The sequence below is a fragment of the Rhinolophus sinicus genome, chromosome 16 (genome assembly GCF_057876585.1).
Source record: "Rhinolophus sinicus isolate RSI-liver-muscle chromosome 16, RSI-T2T, whole genome shotgun sequence".
NCBI lineage: Eukaryota > Metazoa > Chordata > Mammalia > Chiroptera > Rhinolophidae > Rhinolophus > Rhinolophus sinicus.
The window spans coordinates 112,802,715-112,822,500 of record NC_142516.1 but is presented as its reverse complement, the minus strand read 5'-3'; the positions used below and the strand labels follow the sequence as shown (position 1 = coordinate 112,822,500).

Here is a 19,786-nt window from a genome sequence, read left to right as displayed (position 1 = left end):
TAGAAAGTATGGAGAGGAAGAAACCTTACTTTTTATAGTTTATAGGGCTGCTTGGGAAAGACTTTGGCCTCAAATTATTGCCCATTCCACAGAGATCGTCATATTCCCTTTCATTTAGGTTAAACCATTACAAAAGCTCTAAAATGTAAATATTACCTCGGAAGGCTATTGAGTCATTTTCAGCTATTTAGCTAGCCAATTGCCCAATGTTGTTTTAAAAGAAAGCACTGCAAATAGATGTTTTCCTGGATAAAGGAATAAAAGAAGCAAGAACAGGATCCTCAGGCCAAGCTTCAGTATATAGTAAGAGGAGTCAGTCTCTGGACAGCAAATGGCCAAAATTGGAACACTGAAGGAAAGACAAAAAGGGAATGAAGTCTCTAAGATATATAAAGAGCTACTCCAAGGGGAGTATTTGTGTTTACAAATGCCTGCACGGCAATCTCCTGGGCATATATATGGACACCACTGACAGAATAAAATAGCTTTCCATAGAAATTAGCAAGATACTATGCCTTTTTATTTTCCAATGTCAGTATCTTACCAGGTCACTGCATCCAAGACTAATTTTACATACACAAAAACAACAAAAAGAAGAAAGCACCCCATAATATTATAGCTTTGTCAGATAAAGTAATAAGGCGTCGAAGACTGTGTACATAACAAGAAATTCACTCTTAGAAAAAAGCAGTTATCTGAAAAATCACATTCAGCATCTTTCCAGCAGACTTGCTACATAGGTACAATGATTGTTCCCCTCTTATCCATGGTTTTTCTTTGCCGTGGTTTGAGTTACTGAAAATCAACTGTAGTCCAAAGATATTACATAGAAAATCCAGAAACAAACAATTCATAAGTTTCAAACCACGCACCTTTCTTAATAGCATGATGAATTCTCTCACCTTCCTCCACCATCCTGCCCAAGACGTGAATCACCATTTTGTCCAGGGTCTCGGTGCTATACATGCTCCCTGCCCATTGGTCACTGAGTAGCCATCTTGATTATTAGATCAACTGTCTCCTATTGTGGTGCTTTTGTTCAAGTAATTTATGTTCATAACCTAATGCTATGTCACGATGCCTATGTTCATTCACCTCACTTCCTCGAGTCATGTAAGCATTGTATCATCTCCCAGCATCACAACAAAAATATATATTTTTGAGAGAGACAAAGACCAGGTTTACAGTTTTATTACAGTGTATTGTTAAAACTCTTCTATTTTATTATTAGTTATTATTGTTAATCTCTTACCGTGCCTAACGTAGAAATTAAGCTTTATCACAGGTATATATGTATAGGAAAAAAACATAGTATATACAGGCTTCGATATTTTCTGTGGTATTTCATGCATCCATCTGGGGGTCTCAGAACGTAAGAACTGTGGATAAGGGGGGGCTACTGCATTATTATACCCTGTTTGAAAAAATGACGAAAACATCACAGAGAGGTTAAGTACCTTGTCTGAGGTCACACAGAAAGTTAAGGCTGGAGCTAAGTTTACAACTGAATTTTAATTGATCCCAAAGCCTGTGTTCTTTTTGCCATAGCATTTGTATGGGGGTGGGGCAGGGGTGGTGGTAGAAAATGTTGAAAATTTTACTTCACTAGATTGTTTTGGTGCATTGTACTATGAGCACTGCCTGTGATAACTTGCCTATTAAAAGTTTATACAGTTAAGATTAAAATTATAAAAATAAATTTGTTGTAATTTGATCATAGCTAATGCCCACTTCCACAACGTGGAAGAATTTTTGAATTATGCCTTTAAAAATAATTCTCAGTCACTTATATAACAGTTTTATGGACTCTTCCTGTAACAGTACAGGGATTTTAAAAGTAGTAGTTTATTGATTTTTCAAAATGCATGTCTTTTCTAACTTAATAACTTGACCTAATGGTTAGTGTGTTGTAAATCAAGCTAATATGCCAACATCACCTGATCACAAAAATACAGACCATGTAAAAAACCAACTATTAGCAAAGAAAATAATTATAGTTATGAATTTATTGATCTTAGCATAATTACACAGTTACTCTGTTACTACAACCACATGGGTCCACATGCCCTAAAGACAATGAGTTTCTCTTGGGAAAGTATTGACAAGTATAAGAGTAACGAAGTGATGGTAGTCCACCAACAAATATAAACAAGAGAGATCTGAAACCAAGAGCGATAATAGAGATGGATGTTTGCCATGGTAGCTGTTGAAAGGCATCTTGTGAAGACATATAACATGACTCTGTTTAAAAAAACAAAGACTCTTTGACAGGTACATGGTAAATAATAACCCCATCATGTTTTAACTGCCTGACTGAATGCTTAGAGAAAGGCAAGCTGAGAAACCCAGGATCTTGTCATTTCTTATATAAAAAGGTAAAAATATACTATATTTAAACATTTAGTTTACTTTTAAAACTTATGGGATTCTTGAAAATTTAAATAGTAGGTAGGGTGTCAGCAAGAAAACTTAACTCATGGTTAAACATATTATTAAATTTTATACTATATACTTATTCAAGTAAAGAATACACATGTGTGCGTGCGTGTGTGTATATATGTGTGCATATACATGAACATATATTCTTATTGAAAAATACTTTTGAGAAGATACATCTTTTTAATTTTCAAAATGACTAAGGCATTATCTAACACCAACCAACCAAAGAAATAATAAAGAAAGACCATTAACAAAAACTGTAGCCAACGCCAAGTGGCTGGTAATTTCCATAAAAATTGTCGAAAACCATCCAGAACAGCAACAAGTGATCAAACTGGACTGTGTTCTTTGTATTTTACTTCAACAGGCATTTCTTTAAAAAAATCACTAGGCTAAATAATTATTCTTACTGAAATAGAAAAATGTGCCAGTCTGTCCTTTATACGTAATGTCTGCAATGAACAATAATCTGGAGCTTAAGATAATTAATACTATATATCCTTGCCTTTGAACAACACAGCTGTAAGCCATGGGGCTTTAAAATTAATAGGGCCTTCAAAGCTATAAATCAGAAACCATGATAATTTTACATAATATTTCTTAAAAGGCACTTACCTTTTGGAAGAGAAACACACTTCTGGTAGCAAACTGCCTGTTAAAATAAAACATATCATTTATTGGTATTTAGTAAATAATATAAAGGTTGATGCATTGTTATACTTAGCACAATTATGGGCCAACTTTAAACTTTTCTTGATCTCATCTAGTTTCTTTTTTACTAAAAATTAAAATCACCTCCTTGGTTATAATAATTAAATTCCTTTCTGTTCAATGCATGTGTACTGAAACCACAAAAGCTAATGAGTTTCATGTCTGAGAGCAAAAACAGAAATTACAGGGCACATTATCCAAGTCATGGGTGTATATTCCAGCATATTCCATTCATTGAGTATAATGAGAAGCACATGAATTAATCTCTATACCAGAAGTGTTAAGAGTTGGATGTCGTAGAGAATTCCATTTCTACTAAATAAAAATGAAATTCCACCAGGCAGAAGTGATTAATATGAGATGTACTATTTTCAAGTATTACAATATTTATTTGAGTTTCTTATATACTTTTCACAGAATTGAATTAAAGTCTGACATATTTTTATTTACAATACCTCACAAATATCACTGAGATGAAATAAAGTCATGGCTCCACACAATATACAGCAAAGAGTGTACTTGAAACAAACTGGCTTGAATCCATATACTATTTAATCCTAATCAGATGCAAAGGAGAGATATGCTAGGATATAGCAGGAGAAACGTGTGCAGTAGAAGAAACTTTTTTGATCACTTTCTTTTCCATAGGACCTGAATTTATTGTTCTCAAAAATGAAAACCAAAAATATTCAAATAATATCCTTAGAAATTCCTCTTGTTTGCATACATAAGATTAAACAGACTTTTTTTTCTCAACTGTTTATGTATATGTCACAAATGCTGACATTCTGGTGCTTCAAGTTACAAAAAAATGTATTTTAACTGAGTTTTATTGTATCCACAAAACAAGTAAGACTCAAAAGCTTGCAAAATTGATAACAGTTAGATACTAATTTATAAACAGAGGCAGCTCCTGTTGTAAATTCATCTCAGTTCACTTGAGTGTTAAATTGTCATGACAGCAAAATTGCCTCTCGCTTTCGTCCTAGATTGACTCTCTAATGAGGTTTAGAAAGGGAGAGGGGGTGCTCAGAATCGGATGGAGTGCAAGTCTGGTCAGGCTCCTGGTTCCTCAGGATGAACTGTGCTCCTGGGGAGACCTTCTTTCACTCCCAGTGCCCTGCTACCTCATGTTGTTCGGGTTCACCCTATGCAAACGTCTGGCTGAATTCTCTCGCTGAAGGTGCCTTGTAAGTAATTATGGGCAAAACTGATTAAGAGTAAATTAAACGATTAATGTAATTTTCACCTGTCCACAGAAATGATTTCTAGATGTCTCTTTGATTTGATATAATAGAAGCATTCAGGACAATTTTTTTTTCAAGTTTTAGTCCTGTTCATTCTTGAAAATTAAGTTTACTTTCTCTTACAACCACCGCTACAGTTCCTGTCCACAACCTCACGTGGTGGCTAAGGCATCTTCACAATCACATTGTTCTCCATGCACCTAAACACAACCCTAATCCATCATCTTCACAGATGTCAGGGTATTGTTCTTTTTTATAAGAAGCGGATATAATCAAGTGTCAACCCTACTTAAATATTGTTGTTCTTTACTTGTTATTGCTTATAGGATAAATTTGCAAATCCTTGACATGGCTTCCAAGGCTTGTTGTTCTGAACCCCGTTGACTTCTCTAGTGTAATTTCTCATACCACTCTCCTCTTTCATTGTACTGAAGACATTTATTTTTTCTTTTTTTTCTATTCCTCAAATTAGCCACCCTCTTTCTAGTCTTAGGTTCAACACCTTAGCTAACATGAAAGCCAAGAAAGCCCCTTCACCTATACAAGTCTTGAACTCACTTACTGATCTCAAACTCAAGAGAGTCTGTCCATGAATCCTAGTCTGGTTCCTTTTTATAATCTAGTAATTGTGTTTTGCTCAATTTTCCCTCTTCAAGCGCTGCAGAGAGAAGTTTTGAGCTCTGCTTCATCTCCCTATGGACAGAATGAGCATAATATTTATTGTCTAAACTGGGAGACTATTGAGACTGAAAGAAACATTAAGCAGACTAGATACCAGTACACAACATGTGATCCAGGACTGTTCTGAGCAAAACCAGGCATATGGTCAACCATGCTGCGGAAAAGTTAGCATGAATGCTAACAAGTTTAACAATGCCCAACTTTAATTGAGGGGGCAACATGCAATCAGTTGATGAGCTTTAAAAGCTGATGGTTACTCATATAACATGGTACATAAAGTTAACATATAAAATGTCCTCTGTCTTCTTCTCCTGTACTAAGTAACTATAATATTGTTTTCCCTAAACCTCTTAAAGTACAATCAAAACAATAAACAGTAAACTTAAAAAGGTTTTTAACAGCTGAAGCACAGCCCAAATCATGGCCACCAATTAAATGCTCCCTGGGTTAATTTCTGGGCAAGTCGATAGCTACCATTTTAAAGCTGTTTTATCAGTTTCTCTCTCTGCTATCAACATATTTGCATTCATCACAACTTCCATCCAAGGACTGCAACAACTGACATTTACTCCTCCACTCAAATGCACGGATAATGGTCTGGCTATGAGGATAATAGAAGGGGGATGGACATTCAGCACTTCTAAGAGCTTTCCACGTTCTTTATAACCAGATCAACAAGAAGACCTCTTTGAAAACATTTTAGTGTGAGGAAGAAAAGTAGACTTCCCTTCAGAAGATCAGCTTTCAAATTAACTCTCCACAGACGTGGGTAAAGAAGAAATGATTACATGAGCATTGGAGTCCTTGAGACAGTCCATATTATTTTTCAGATGTTTAGCACCCTGGCTAAGATCATCTTCTTTTGTCAGTACCGTGTTTTCCCAAAAATAAGACCTAGCTGGACCAGGAGCTCTAATGCATCTTTTGGAGCAAAAATTAATATAAGAACCAGTATTATATTATATTATATTGTATTACATTTTATTACATATTATGTTATGTTACATTATATTATATATTATATTGTTTTATTTTATTTTATACCTGGTCTTAGATTATAGTAAAATAAGACCAGATCTTATATTAATTTTTGCTCCAAAAGACACATTAGAACTGATGGTCCAGCTAAGTCTTATTTTCGGGGAAATACAGTGTGTGTGTGTGTGTGTGTGTGTGTGTGTGTATGTGTTGCACGTGTACTGTTGGGTGAGCAAGGTAATTTATTTTTTCCTTCTTTGGAGATTGAAGTTAAAGTGTGAATCCGAAGAGTGAGTGGAATTTAATCAGACAGTGGCAAACAAAGAGATAAAGGCCAATGACACGGAGATCTCTGACACCCTAGAGCATTATTAAGTAGATCACTTTGGGCAAATTAGAGGAAGCCTTTGGAGGAAGTCAAGAAATAATGCTGAATGGTCCAGATCCTTATGCTGTGTTAAGATGTTTTCTCTTTCTTTTAATTGAAGGATTTAGGGAAATATATATATATATATATATATATATATATATATTTGATAAAATATATATATATATATATATATATATATATATATATATATATATATATATATATAATTTGATAATCAGGTTAACAGTATGGTAAATGGTCAGAGTGGATAAAACAGGCCTCTTAAAAGATTTTTGCAGTAATCCATAATTGAAATGGTGAAGTACTTACCTGCGACAAAAGCAATGGGAAGGTAAGGAAAAGAAGGGACTCCCAAGGTAGGTAAGAGGTATAATTGATACATAGTTTTCCCTATCTGAGAACATAGGTTTGTAAAATATCTTTGCAATTTTACATGAGTGACTAAGTCACCAGTTACCAAATTAATGATCATAAGACAAATAAGTATGGTGGAGAATGACAGAAGATGATGAGTTTGTTTTCACAGTTTCAGATTTTTGAAGTTGAGAAAAAAATTCAGTAGATTGATTCCAACACTTTGATATATATTACTCTAATTTTATAATTAAGGAAATTAAAACTAAGAGATATTATATTTGCTATCTCAAGGCCACACAGCTAAGATATGTTAGAAGAAGAATTTTATTTCAATGCCCTTGGCTCTAAATTCCATTCCTGTTATAGAACTGGCTCTTTGGTTTTGTAAATACATGCTTTAATACTACAATTCCTTCATCTGTAATTCAATGGTTTTCTATCTTTGTGATTATCAGAGATTGATATTGTGAAAACAAGATTTAGTAAATAGAAGCAGAAATATCTCAAGTGAACATTTTAGTTCCCTTGGTGCAAGATACTTTTGAAACTTAATTATTGGCAGGAAACTATCCCGTCAAAAAGGAAAGTAAGTGGTTGTACAGTCTGCCTTATCAATTCACATTGATTTTATTTAATTAGGGGGCCAAAAATCCTGTCCATGTCTACCTCAGTGAGGACAGTGGATATGGAGCATGAAAAGAGAACAGATGGCTCTTAATGTTGAATTGGCTACCGAGTGAGACATTTATTCTGAAGTTTTTTGTTTGTTTGTTTCTTTTCATTTTTCTGTTTCAGGCTGATCTCTCATATGCTTTTAATGTAGGTTTTTATTTGTGCATTTCACAGTTGTTATGTGAATCCATAGCTGCAGAATATTTGGAATCCTCAGCTTTTTGTCACGATTAGTATGGTTCTTTGTGGTTATAAATAACAAATGCATGATTTTTGATAAAGAGGACAATTAAAGGGATTTATCTTTCAATTCTTAAACTTTGTTCATATTGATTTATTTGGACTATTAATCATCACTAAACATAAAAAAAATTCAAATAAGAGCATGTCATGTAATGTCTATTTTGCTCTTTGATAGAAAATGGACCATTGTGCTGCCAAGATCCATTGCTAGAGTAATTCATTTCCCTGATTTCACCCTCCCCCATTCTACTATGCAGAGATATGTTAGTGTTTTCATCTAAAGTCTTGCATTTTATAGAGGATAAAAAATAAATTTGTCATGTATACCATAAAGCAGAAATATTATGACTGAAGTTAGTGAAGGGTTGAGACATGTTTAATTGCGTAGTGTATACAGCATTCAATCCACTTGTGAAATTTCAAAAAGTTGCATTTAGAAAGGATTTGTTACTTTAAAGGTATAAAATACTTTAAAAAGTTAATTACATAGTATTTATTAAAAGTGAATAGAGGTTAAGGGTATTGACTTTGGAGTCACACTGCCTGAGTTGAAAGGGCACCTGGATACTTATTACAGTGTGACCCTTGGCAAGTTACTTATCTCTCTCTGCCACTATTTCTTTTAATAAAAAGTAGGAAAAAAATCACTATCTCATAGGATCATTGTGAATATTAAATGAGTTATATACATAAAGCACTTAGGATAAAGCACATGATTAGCCCTCAACGTATGTTAGCTGCTATAATGATCTGAGTGAATCTATTGTTCTACTCATCGGTATAGTGATCACCAAATGATATTTATTATATAAGCTTAGACTTTGCTAAATATTAAATACCATAATGCCTCTATTATCCTGAAATCAGCAGAAAAACAGGTAGTAAGAAAAAATAAATAAATATATATACATACATATGTAATACATACATATGTATGTATGTATATTTCTGTCACTAATCCTATGCACAAAATCTAAAGTATGTTGGCCATACAGAAAGGTCTCAGTTTGTTTTCGATCTGGCACTGTGCTGAAAGTTGAAACAGGTAAACAAGAATCTTTACCCTTAAGAAATCTGTAATATAGTTGGAAAATAATTAGGAACAAATACAAAATTGTGTGTTGTTGAATTATTTCTACAAGAGGATTACAAGAGGAGAGAGATGGAGGAAGCCATGTTATGTTTGGCAGAAAGGCAAACTTCTGGAAGTAACTTACATGATGTATCCTGTTATGTGGACCCACCCAATTTGCCGATCATTTTATTCAATTCTAGAATTATGAGCTCTTGTCTCTCTACTAAGCTTTAGTATCAGACTTTCGAACGGCTAATGCCTTATTTCTAATTATTTGCATTGCTTAAAAATCAACATTAATGCATCCGATATTTATTAAGTACCAATTAAGGTGAAGTACAGGAAGATGTCAAAGTACAGGAAGCTTTGAGTGCCCTGAAATAATAACAGAATGAACAAACCATAAAAGACCCAGAATAGCCAAAGCAACCTTGAGAAAGGAGAACAAAGCTCTTTAATTTCTAGCTATATTAGAAAGCTATAGTAATCAAAACAGTATAGTATTGATATAAAACCAGACACATAGAACAATGAAACAGAACAGGCATCCCAGAAATAAACCTATGCATATATGGCCAATTCATTTACAATAAAAGTAGCAAAGAATATACAATAGGGAAAAGACAATCTCTTCAATAACTGGTAATGAGAAAAACAAACATTTACATGCAGAAGAATGAAACTGGACTCCTACCTTACACCACACATAAAGATTACCTCAAAATGAATCAAAGACTTGAATATAAGACCTGAAATCATAAAACTCCTAGGTGAAAACATAGACAGTGAGCTCCTTGACATCAATCTTAGAGATTTTATTTTTATTTGACACGGAAAGAAAAGGCAACAAAAGCAATAATGAAAAACAGACATACATCAAAATAAAAAGCTTCTGTATAGCAAAGAAAGACATCCACAACATAAAAAATATGACCTACTGAATAAGAGAATATATTTGCAAATGATATATCTGATAAAGGGTTAATACACAACATATATAAAGAACTCATACAACTCAACAGGAAAAAAGCAAACAGTCTGATTAAAAAATGAGCAGAGAATCTGAATAGACATTTTTCCAAAGAAGACATACAGATGGCCAACAGGTACATGAAAAGATGCTCAGTATCACTGATCACCGGGGAAATGCAAATCAAAACCACAAAATGAAATATAACCTCACACTTGTTAGAATGGCTATCATCAAAAAGACAAGAATTAACAAGTGTCTGCGAGGCTGTGGTGAAAAGAGAACCCTTGTGTACAGTTGGTGGAAATGTAAATTGGTGGAAACACTGTTGCAAACAGTATGAAGATTCTTTAAGAAATTTAAAAAACAGAATTACCATCTGATGCAGCAATTCCCATTTTGAGTATTTATCTGAAGAAAACAAAAACATTAACTCAAAAGGAAATTTGCACCCCCATGTTCAGTCAGCATCATTTACTAATAAGCGTACTATGGAAGCAATCTAAGTGTCCATCGATTGATGAATGGATTACAAATGTGGTATATATAAATTCAAGAATATTCTTCAGATATAACGAATAAAGAAATCTTGTCATTTGTGACAACATGAATGAATCTTAGGGCATTATGCTATGTGAAATAAGTCACACAGAGAAATACCACATTTCACCTATATATGGAATTCAAAAGAAATCAAAGAAAAGAAAAACAAAAAAATGAATAAAATAAAAATCCCCAAGCCTGTGGATACAGAGAACAGATTGATGGTTGCCAGAGGGGTGAGGGATGGGGGGTAGACAAAATGGATAAAAGGGTTAAAATGCACAAACTTCAAGCTATAAAATGAATAAGTCATGGGAATGTAATATACAGCATAGTGACTACAGTTACTAATACTGTATTGTATATTTGAAAGTTTGTAAGAGTAAATCTTAAAAGTTTTCATAAGAAAAATCATTTGTAACAATGTATACTGACAGATGTTAACTAAATTTATTATGGTGATCATTTCACAATATATACATTATATCAAATCATTATGTCATACATCTGAAATTAATAGAATGTTATATGTCAGTTATATCTAATAAAAATGCTTTTGAAAATTAACACAATAATTCCAAGTACTCTAAATAAGACCAGGTGACACAAAGTGCCAGTACATGGCACAGGTCATTTTATTTTGCATGTGAAAGTACATTCAGAAAATATGAAACTTCATCTAAGACAGAAATAAATGACAAGAACAGCCAGTCTGTAAGGGTCTAGTGGCAGAACCTTCCAGGAAAAAGGAAGCACAAGAGGGAGACCTGCAAGAGACAAAAAGTCCACAATCAGTGAGGACAAATCCTTTCAGAGGAAGAAGTCTTGTGAATAAGGTCTGGGAGATGGATGTAGGATCAGATTTTGATTTAAGAGACATTTTATAAATGCTAAGGAGTGACATGAGGTTTGGGAGAAGGGAATCACATAATCCAATTTATTTTTAAAATAATTCTTTAGCTGCTGTATGGATGGAGAGCAGAGGTCAAGTGTAGAAGCTGAGAGAACAGTTAAGAGGCTATTGCAGTAGACCAAGCAAGAGGTGATAGAGGGTTGGGCATGGATGCTACAATGGAGATGGAGAGAAATGGATGATGCCAGAATAACGTTTGTAGTAGAGCTCTCAGGATTTGCTGATGGATTGGATGTGAGTGAGAAAAAGACAGAAATTAAGTACAACTCTTCTGTATCAGGGAGGCAAAATAGATTATGCTGTCATTTTCCAAGATGCTATTGAGAGAAGGAAAAAAAAAACATATTTGAGGAAGGAAATATTTGTGTGTTAGCCATATTAAATATGAGGACCACATTGACATTTAATGGCTACTGTCGTGTACATGATTCTAGAACAGAACATGCTTGGTTGTAGGGTTTTTCAACGTCAACACTATTCACTTTTAGGGTGGACGTTTGTTGTGGGGGCTGCCCTGTGCATGTAGGATGGTCCACAACATCTTCTGCTTCTGTCTGCTGGATGACAGTATGTCCTCACCCAGTTGTAACAAACAAGTGTCTTCAGACACTGCTGAATGAGGGGGGAGGTGGCAGGATGAGGGGCAAAATTACTCTGGGTTGAGAATCATTGGGCTAGAGATAAACATTTAGATGTGAAAATAGTGACTGAGTATTGAGTCCGCCAGGTATATGACGGATCTCATGGAAAGAGGGAACAAAAGAAACACAAAAAAAGTGGCATGCTCACCTGAAGGGAAGTCAAAATGAGAAACTGAGCAGCAGCAGCAGAAGAGGATATGGCAAAGAAGACGATTAAGGAGAATTTAAACCTGATGAGTACGTTGGAGGGGAATCCTGGAGAAGAAGGTATCGCCAGCAGGAAAGCTGGCATATGTGGCTCATGTGAGCGATTTTGACTAGGTGAACAAGGACAGAAAAATAATCACTTACAGATCTGTGACTATAAAGAACTGACCTATAATGGTCATGAGGCAGCCTACATGTGAAAATTCCTATAATCTTAAGTTATTTTAGCAAAAATTTTTTACTTAGGCTAGAGCTGTCAATAGATGGGAGATGGTTGGTTATCAAACTTTCCTCAATATAATTAGCTGTTGTTTGAGGCATCGTATCCAAGGGGCCAGAGGGAGGTGAGGTTGTGTGCTCAAGTTCCTCTTGTCAATTTTTACCAGGGGTAGGGGTATTGCCAAGTTTCCCTGAGCTCCCATCTGCCCTCCGTCTGATCATTGAATTTTAATGTTATACAAACACATTCTATGCCTGGACTGCTGTTGACCAAGGCCAGACTGCAGAAAAGGGCCAAGTGTTCCAGGGAGGGAAGTTATCAAGGGGTGGAAAGAGTCTTGACAGGTAGATTGGTCTCTACTGTCAGGACAGAGTCAGAGGGGGGACTACCACGGACTCTACATATTTCTGATACTGGAACTTTTCTTGTCTCCCATTTTGACCTTGTGTGCATTTGGGGAGGAGTTGCTAAATGTGTATGAACTGGATGAGCTACATTCCCCAAAAGTTGTAGTGTAGGTTTGGGAACAGAGAGACAGAGCTTTGCCTCATTCCCTTAGAACCACAGTGATCTAAATTCAGATAGCACAGGGAGAGTGGGAGTTGGAAGACTCTGGAAATTGTGATTTGCTTTGGTGCCAATTGCAACTTAGCTAGCAGCAATGGCAACAAGTTCAGATCTCCCAGCCCACCCGAAGCAGTGCTGATTCAGAGTTTTAGCTCCATTGACTTATCTAAATGCTGTACTTGAGGTAACGAAGCTCAGACAAGGAATGGGGTGTGTGCCTGAGGTGGCTGGAGAAAGCTGGGAGGCAGGAGAGTATAAAGGTAGAAGGAGAATTCAGGCACAAAGGAACCTAGAAGTTTATAGATATTTCTTTTTCCTAGAGTTAAATTTTTTGGGTCTAGGGATATATAGACTTATAACTTTAATAGCTACTGACAGTTTAACTCATAACCTCACTAATGAATTAATAGTGATTTTCTTACATTTTCACAAGTTCTAGATGTGAAGACTCATTAACTTTGGCAATCTGATGGGTAAAAAAAAAAAAAAAAAAAAAAAAAAAAAAAAACCAAAAAACCCAAAAAAACATGTTATTGCTTTTGCTCTAATTTGTATTTCACGTCCACTATTGAAGATAAACCTTCTTTTTGTGTATAGACTATTGTTTGCAGTTCCTTTTCTTGAAATTATCTATTCACACTCTGCTAAATTTTTTTTCCGTTCTTTAATAAACTCTTGGTCTATTTCATATTCGTTTGTAGAAACTCTTTTTATGTTAGGGACATTAACCTTTGTCACATTTCAAAAGATTATCTCACTTAAGATAGGTGTATTTCTGCAAAACAATCTCTATGTCCCCATAGATGATCGATGCACGCCTGATACCTCATCCTGAAAGACTGAAGATTTAGACACTTCCCTTGTGAAAATTTGGGAATGCAGCCCCTTATAAAAGACTGGCATTCCTGTTACTAAAACAGGTGAATTTCTTATATATAGGTTATTAAGATGATTCATTATTTTTCAGAGTAGAACTGGCCAAAAAACAGTAGCAAGCTGGTTGCTTCAGGATAAGGAACTAGCTCACCATTACTTTACTTCGAAAGACACTTGAATCTTTCTAAACAGTCATAATGAGTTTCTTCATATAAAGTAGATTTCCCAAACAAAATGTATCCCCTGGGGTGAAACTCTGTGTTAAGGGGTAAAAAAGTCTGTAGCTAAATATATTTTGAAATGCTTTTGTATAGTGTTTTTATCGAAGGATTTCATAGACACTTTAAACACTAACATTCATTATGAAACTCTAAGTAAAAGGTGAATGTGCAGAATTCCCCAAATTATTGGAATACAGCCCATTGAGATTTCTTTTTTCAAAGGATACCATGAGAGCTAGTATTTATGAAATAAAAATTGTATAAAGGCTGACTTAAGGAAATATCTACCTGCTCCCTTGCAAATGAATAACTTTCGTTGTACAGTTGCCTTAGCTCCACCATCTTGTCACCATGAATCATTCAGAGACAAAAGCAAATATAAAATTACTAGTGAAAATTTCTTGAAAAGATGCATAAACTCAACTCAAGGTTTGAATTGAGTTGGAAGACTCTAAATGCAGTTGGATGTTATAGAGTGGTTGTGTGTGTGTGTGTGTGTGTGTGTGTGTGTGTGTATGTATACCATATCTCTATGAAGGTTACAAAAAGGAGTCACTCTTTGAACTCAAAGATATATGAAGTGATATATATGTACACAAAGATGAGAAATTGATTTATTGAGAAGCTTAAATAGGTAGATCTAAAACATAATATAATCATAACATTTTAAAGTATTTTAGTATTACTTTGCTTATATTTCTGATAGCTTTTACTTTCATTTAAAATTTATTATAAGCCTTTTATTTTTACATATTGATTTGCTATATATTTTTAGAATCTATCCCTAATTCATTTAAGTTTCTAAATGTAATTATAACTTTTAGTTTTATTTTTGCCAACTTAAATTCACATTTATGAAGAGATGAGGTAAAAATTATAAGGAACTAATATGACTGAATTTCACAAATCATCTATGTTAACATGACTTGTTCATTGTCCATTTAATTAGCAGGTACTATTGATAAAATATAAGTAAATCATAGATAATTATTCCCTTTTGGGTTCCTAAGCTTGCCATTTTACGTGTAGCTTTCAGTAATTACTAGTTCCTTCACTCTTCAGCACATAGGAATATTTCTTCTAAAAAGCAGGATTATGCATTGCCTATTCAAGTTATTGCCAGCATGTCAGAAACTGAAGTAAATGCTTTCACAAAAGCATTTCCAATGAATAATGCTGAAATAGGACTTTTTTTTTTTTTTTTTCATTGCAAATGCCTCAAGTAGTTGGCTCTTTTCCCATCGGCTACTTTGTAACTGCGAATATGACAACATGATGGTGATTCACAGGTGCCAAAATATGACGAGCAGAGCAAATCTGTGTTCCAGATATGATAAGGTAAGAAAAGCGAACTCTCGGCCTCAGGTGATTTTCATGAAGACACCTACATACAGTGGAGCTCTCTATCTATACCATGCAGCCGCCAACTCTAATAACCTAAGTTGGAGAGAAACACATTTAATAATGCTAATGGATGAAAAAATAAAACTGGGTTGCATAATAACTTCTTAAACAGATTTGAGAGATGTATGTTTGAAACACAAACTTCAACCTTGGAAAATGCTAAATGTTAAGTATGAACACATCTTGGGCTAAAACTGAGAAAAATCTATCAATATTAGGAACGCTTGAAAAAATTATTTCTCCAATCCACTAGACTTATAAACAACGTAGTAAGTGAAATAACAACTTGTTTTTTATCGTAATAGTTAGAAACTTATTTTAAATTCACATATGCTCCATAGATTAGAGGCTGTAGTTACATCATTGGAACAGGGAAAAAAAAAAAAAAGATTGTGAACTTGTATCTTAGAAAAATCAGCTATACAATTCATATGAGCAACTTCTTAGTCTTGCACTATAAGATTCAAGGATAATAGAATCATAAATTATACAAGGCTGTTTTTACTGGTTGTACATATACATTTATGTATATTCTTTCATACATTCTGATTTCTGCCAAACCCCGATGTAGCTCATATAAGCTTCTTTATGGTCAGAATTTATACTTCTATCTTTCCCTGTCAAATTCATAGTAGGTTTTTATTAGATATAACATAATATAGATGAATAGTAGGGTAATTTTACCAGAATGATGAGAAAATTAAAGGTATTTTGATGTCAAACTATAAATATAAATGTATTGTTCAAAATTAAATTTGTAAATTAAAAAAGGTAATGTTTTCTTCAACTCATAGCTTATTGACATTATCTGGCTATATCTACACACTTTAAGCAGCAGTGGTATTTTTGAAAATTATATAGCACAGGGAAAAAAAGAATTTTACCATAGATGCTTTTCTAATTTGTTTTTAAGAAATAGTCCATGTCAATTTTTATGGCAAGTTACAGATTGAGAAGTTATGTAGAGATGGTAAGCTCTCTGACACGAGGGGCCGTGCCTGATTACCATGGTATTCTAAGCACTTAGGACAGTGCCAAATATATAGTACATGTTTAAGTATCTATGGAATGAATTAATGAATAAATAAAAATTGAAACCAATTTTAAAAGAAGAAATGAGACCTGATCAAAACATTTTACAAAATATCCAAGCACAGCAATTATAGTACAAAAAATATAAACTATCTTGTGCTGAGTTATATAAATTTAATATAGGACATTTTAGCAAGAAATTACTCAAAGTACTCAAAATATTTATCATTTTTTTCCTCTTTTAAGGGTGGCACACCAGGGGAATAAAGAACCCATTACCACATAGAAGCCATACTTTCAAAAGCACTTTTAAAAGTACTTGAATTCTACAATACAAGGCAACTTATTCACAGCAATTCTATAAAGAAAGACGTGTTCACCACCTAATTGCATCTCCTCTTTTCAGCCTGTGTGGCATCCAGAGCTGAGACAAATGCTGTGTAATCCCCACAGTAAGATGTTGAATTAAACATTCACCCATACAAGCTCCACATGTGTCTGACAGCATGTGTTTATTATTGAGTCTTTACCATATTCTATGCACATACCAAGTTCTGTGAATGCGTAATCTCATTGAAGTAAGCACTGTTATGATCCTCATTACACGGACAAGAAAATATAGACTCAGATAGGTAAGGAAGTTATTCAAGGTCAGATACTAAGAAAATGGTGGAACAGGGAATTTAATTAACAGGCAGGGAAACATAATTCAATAGTGTCTCTCACCTAGATGGTAGAAGAACCATTATAAAGGAGCATACTAGAAATCAAAAAAAGATATAAATGTAGAGAGACACAGAGAAAGATAAAGACTAAAAAAAGTGTGTTGGGTTTCTGGATTAGGAGTGAAATACAATTTCAGAGGAGTAGTTTGAAGCCAGGTAGGGGTGCATTGTGGAATTCAATGGAATATTAGTACAAAGTAGACATAATAGTTGAATTAGTGTCCTAGGAGAGGAATGGGATACATTTGACTACACATAGTGAGGAAAAGGAAAAATACATTTGATATCAGAAGAATGACTTAGGTATGTTTTCAGCCTGAGAGGTAATGATCAGTACCAAGGGAGAGTTTTAGGAGATAGAAGCTTCCTGGGGTGAGATAGGGAGAAGTCTACAGATTCAACGTCTACAGAAAGCCCATGGTAGTCAACATAAATCAGGAGGGCAAGCCGATTTTCATACCGTTTTAAAATTAAAATATTGGCATTGTCTATATTGATTCCTTAATTGTCTATAGACATTGCATACTCAAATGTGTATTAAGTAACACAAGACTGCCAAGAATTACAGACAATTTATTCAGTAATGTGCAGTGAGCACTGACATCATTCCTGTGGGGCCCAAAGATGAAAGGCTCAGACATAGACTCAGGAATCACACAGACTCAGGAATCACAGAGTTTAGCAGACAAGAAAGGTAAGATTTGCTTCAATCTATTACAAACTCAGTACACTGAAATCATGGAGAAGAGAGACTTAAGCCAGTTGATGGAGATGGAAGTCTTTCAAAATGAATTACCAGGAATTGAATATTAAAGTTGAATGTTAATACTTAACATACACACAGGCAATAAGGTACATGTATACATGTAGGATATATATATACATACACATATACACATGAGGTCGGACAATTAACTTTGTGAACGTGTTGCAACTATGTTGCTAATCTTTTTTGATTGATATTAGAGCGATCATTCATTATGAATTTGTACCAAATGAACAATTAACCAATTTTACTCTTTGTGCTGAAAAGGCTGCGTGAAAAAGTTAGATGACCTGAACTTTTAGCTAAAAATTCATGGCTCTTGCATCATGACAATGCACCAGCTCACAGGGCACTGTCTGTGAGGGAGTTTTTAGCCAGTGAACAAACAACTGTATTGGAACACCTCCCTACTCAGCTGATTTGGCCCCCATGACTTCTTTCTTTACCTGAAGATAAAGGAAATACTGAAAGGAAGACATTTTGATGACATTCAGGACATCAAAGATAATAGGACAACAGCTCTGATGTCCATTCCAGAAAAATAGTTCCAAAATTGCTCTGAAAAGTGGACTAGGTGCTGGCATTAGTGCATAGCTTCCCTAGGGGAGCACTTCAAAGGTGACTGTAGTGATATTCAGCAATGAGGTATGTAGCACTTTTTCTAGGATGAGTTCGCGAATGTAATTGTCATACCGTGTGTGTGTGTGTGTGTGTGTGTGTGTGTGTGTGTATACACACATACTCTATCATTACTGGGTTTCAAAATCAGGGTCTCACAGCGATCATCAGTAGACTATTTGAAACCACAATCTAAGTGACGGAAAGGTTTATAAAATATCATAGTCAAATTTGATAGAATATCTCTAGACGTTGATTTACTGCATATTTACCTTCTCAAATAGAAATGCTTAGAAACTATGGAAGTCTAATATCTGGTTTGCACTATTATTTTTGAGAATCAAATTACAAGAAATAAATTTCAATATAGATACAATGAAACTAACATTGGGACAAATGTTTTACCAGAAAATGTAAAATAATAGTAACAGCAGAAACCACATAATATTTATTCCTCACAACATTTCCGATTGGGATGGTATTATTATTATTATTATTATTATTATTATTACCATTTTACAGATGAAGAAGCTGAGTCACAGAGAAATTAATAAACTGGCCTCTCTACTCCAGCCAAAGTTTTAATAGCTTCTCTATTAAGAACAACACTGAGAACATATCATCACAAAACTGGTAAAGTTAAGAAAGGTCAAAACAATGGATGAACAAAAGAAATAACTTGATCAAAATATGGAAATTTCAAAAAATGGCACCTAATCATCTAATTCTACACACAAACAAACATGAAAAGCTATTAATTTCCTTAGGTCATAATGAAGGTACCAAGATATACAAAGTAACACAGAATGTTAGTCACTTTTTTTTCCCTATGTTTACTTTGATGTACTGGTTGTTACTATAACCTATATCATCTCATAGAATATGGACTCTTAACATTAATATAATAGATTTAATAATTTAATATAACAAAGGGACATCATTAGTGTATGAAACCATTCACATTTAACATCCCAATATAAGTTATTACGCCAAAGTGACCCCAAGGGAATAAAAGGAAAGTAGGAGTACAATTGAAATCTATATCCAAAATAACCCTTCATGAAAGCATTTCTTTAGATTGAATTTGCAGCACAATTACTTTGCAAGCAAATAAAAGGATAGATTTCTTTTTCTGGGTGACACTTCCTCTTTCTTTTTCCCTCCCTCCCTCTAGTTTTCTTTCTCCTTTACTCTCTCCTATTCTTTCCCCACAAAAGAATGTGTACCTTAAATTAATCGAAAAAAAATCTGAAATATTGAAAAATGTGTACACCTACTTAATATTTAAA

The 19,786-nt window shown here is 34.2% G+C and overlaps 1 protein-coding gene across 13 annotated transcripts in view; it reads right to left on the bottom strand.

Moving 5' to 3' along the window:
* Nucleotides 1–19,786, bottom strand: part of TENM3 (teneurin transmembrane protein 3) — a 2,441,918-nt gene that overhangs the window by 2,013,592 nt on the left and 408,540 nt on the right. For all 13 annotated transcript variants that reach the window (XM_088793202.1, XM_088793205.1, XM_088793208.1 and 10 more), the window contains exon 3: nt 3,055–3,091. The gene's annotated coding sequence lies outside the window, so the exon portion shown is untranslated. The remainder of the gene's footprint in view (nt 1–3,054; nt 3,092–19,786) is intronic.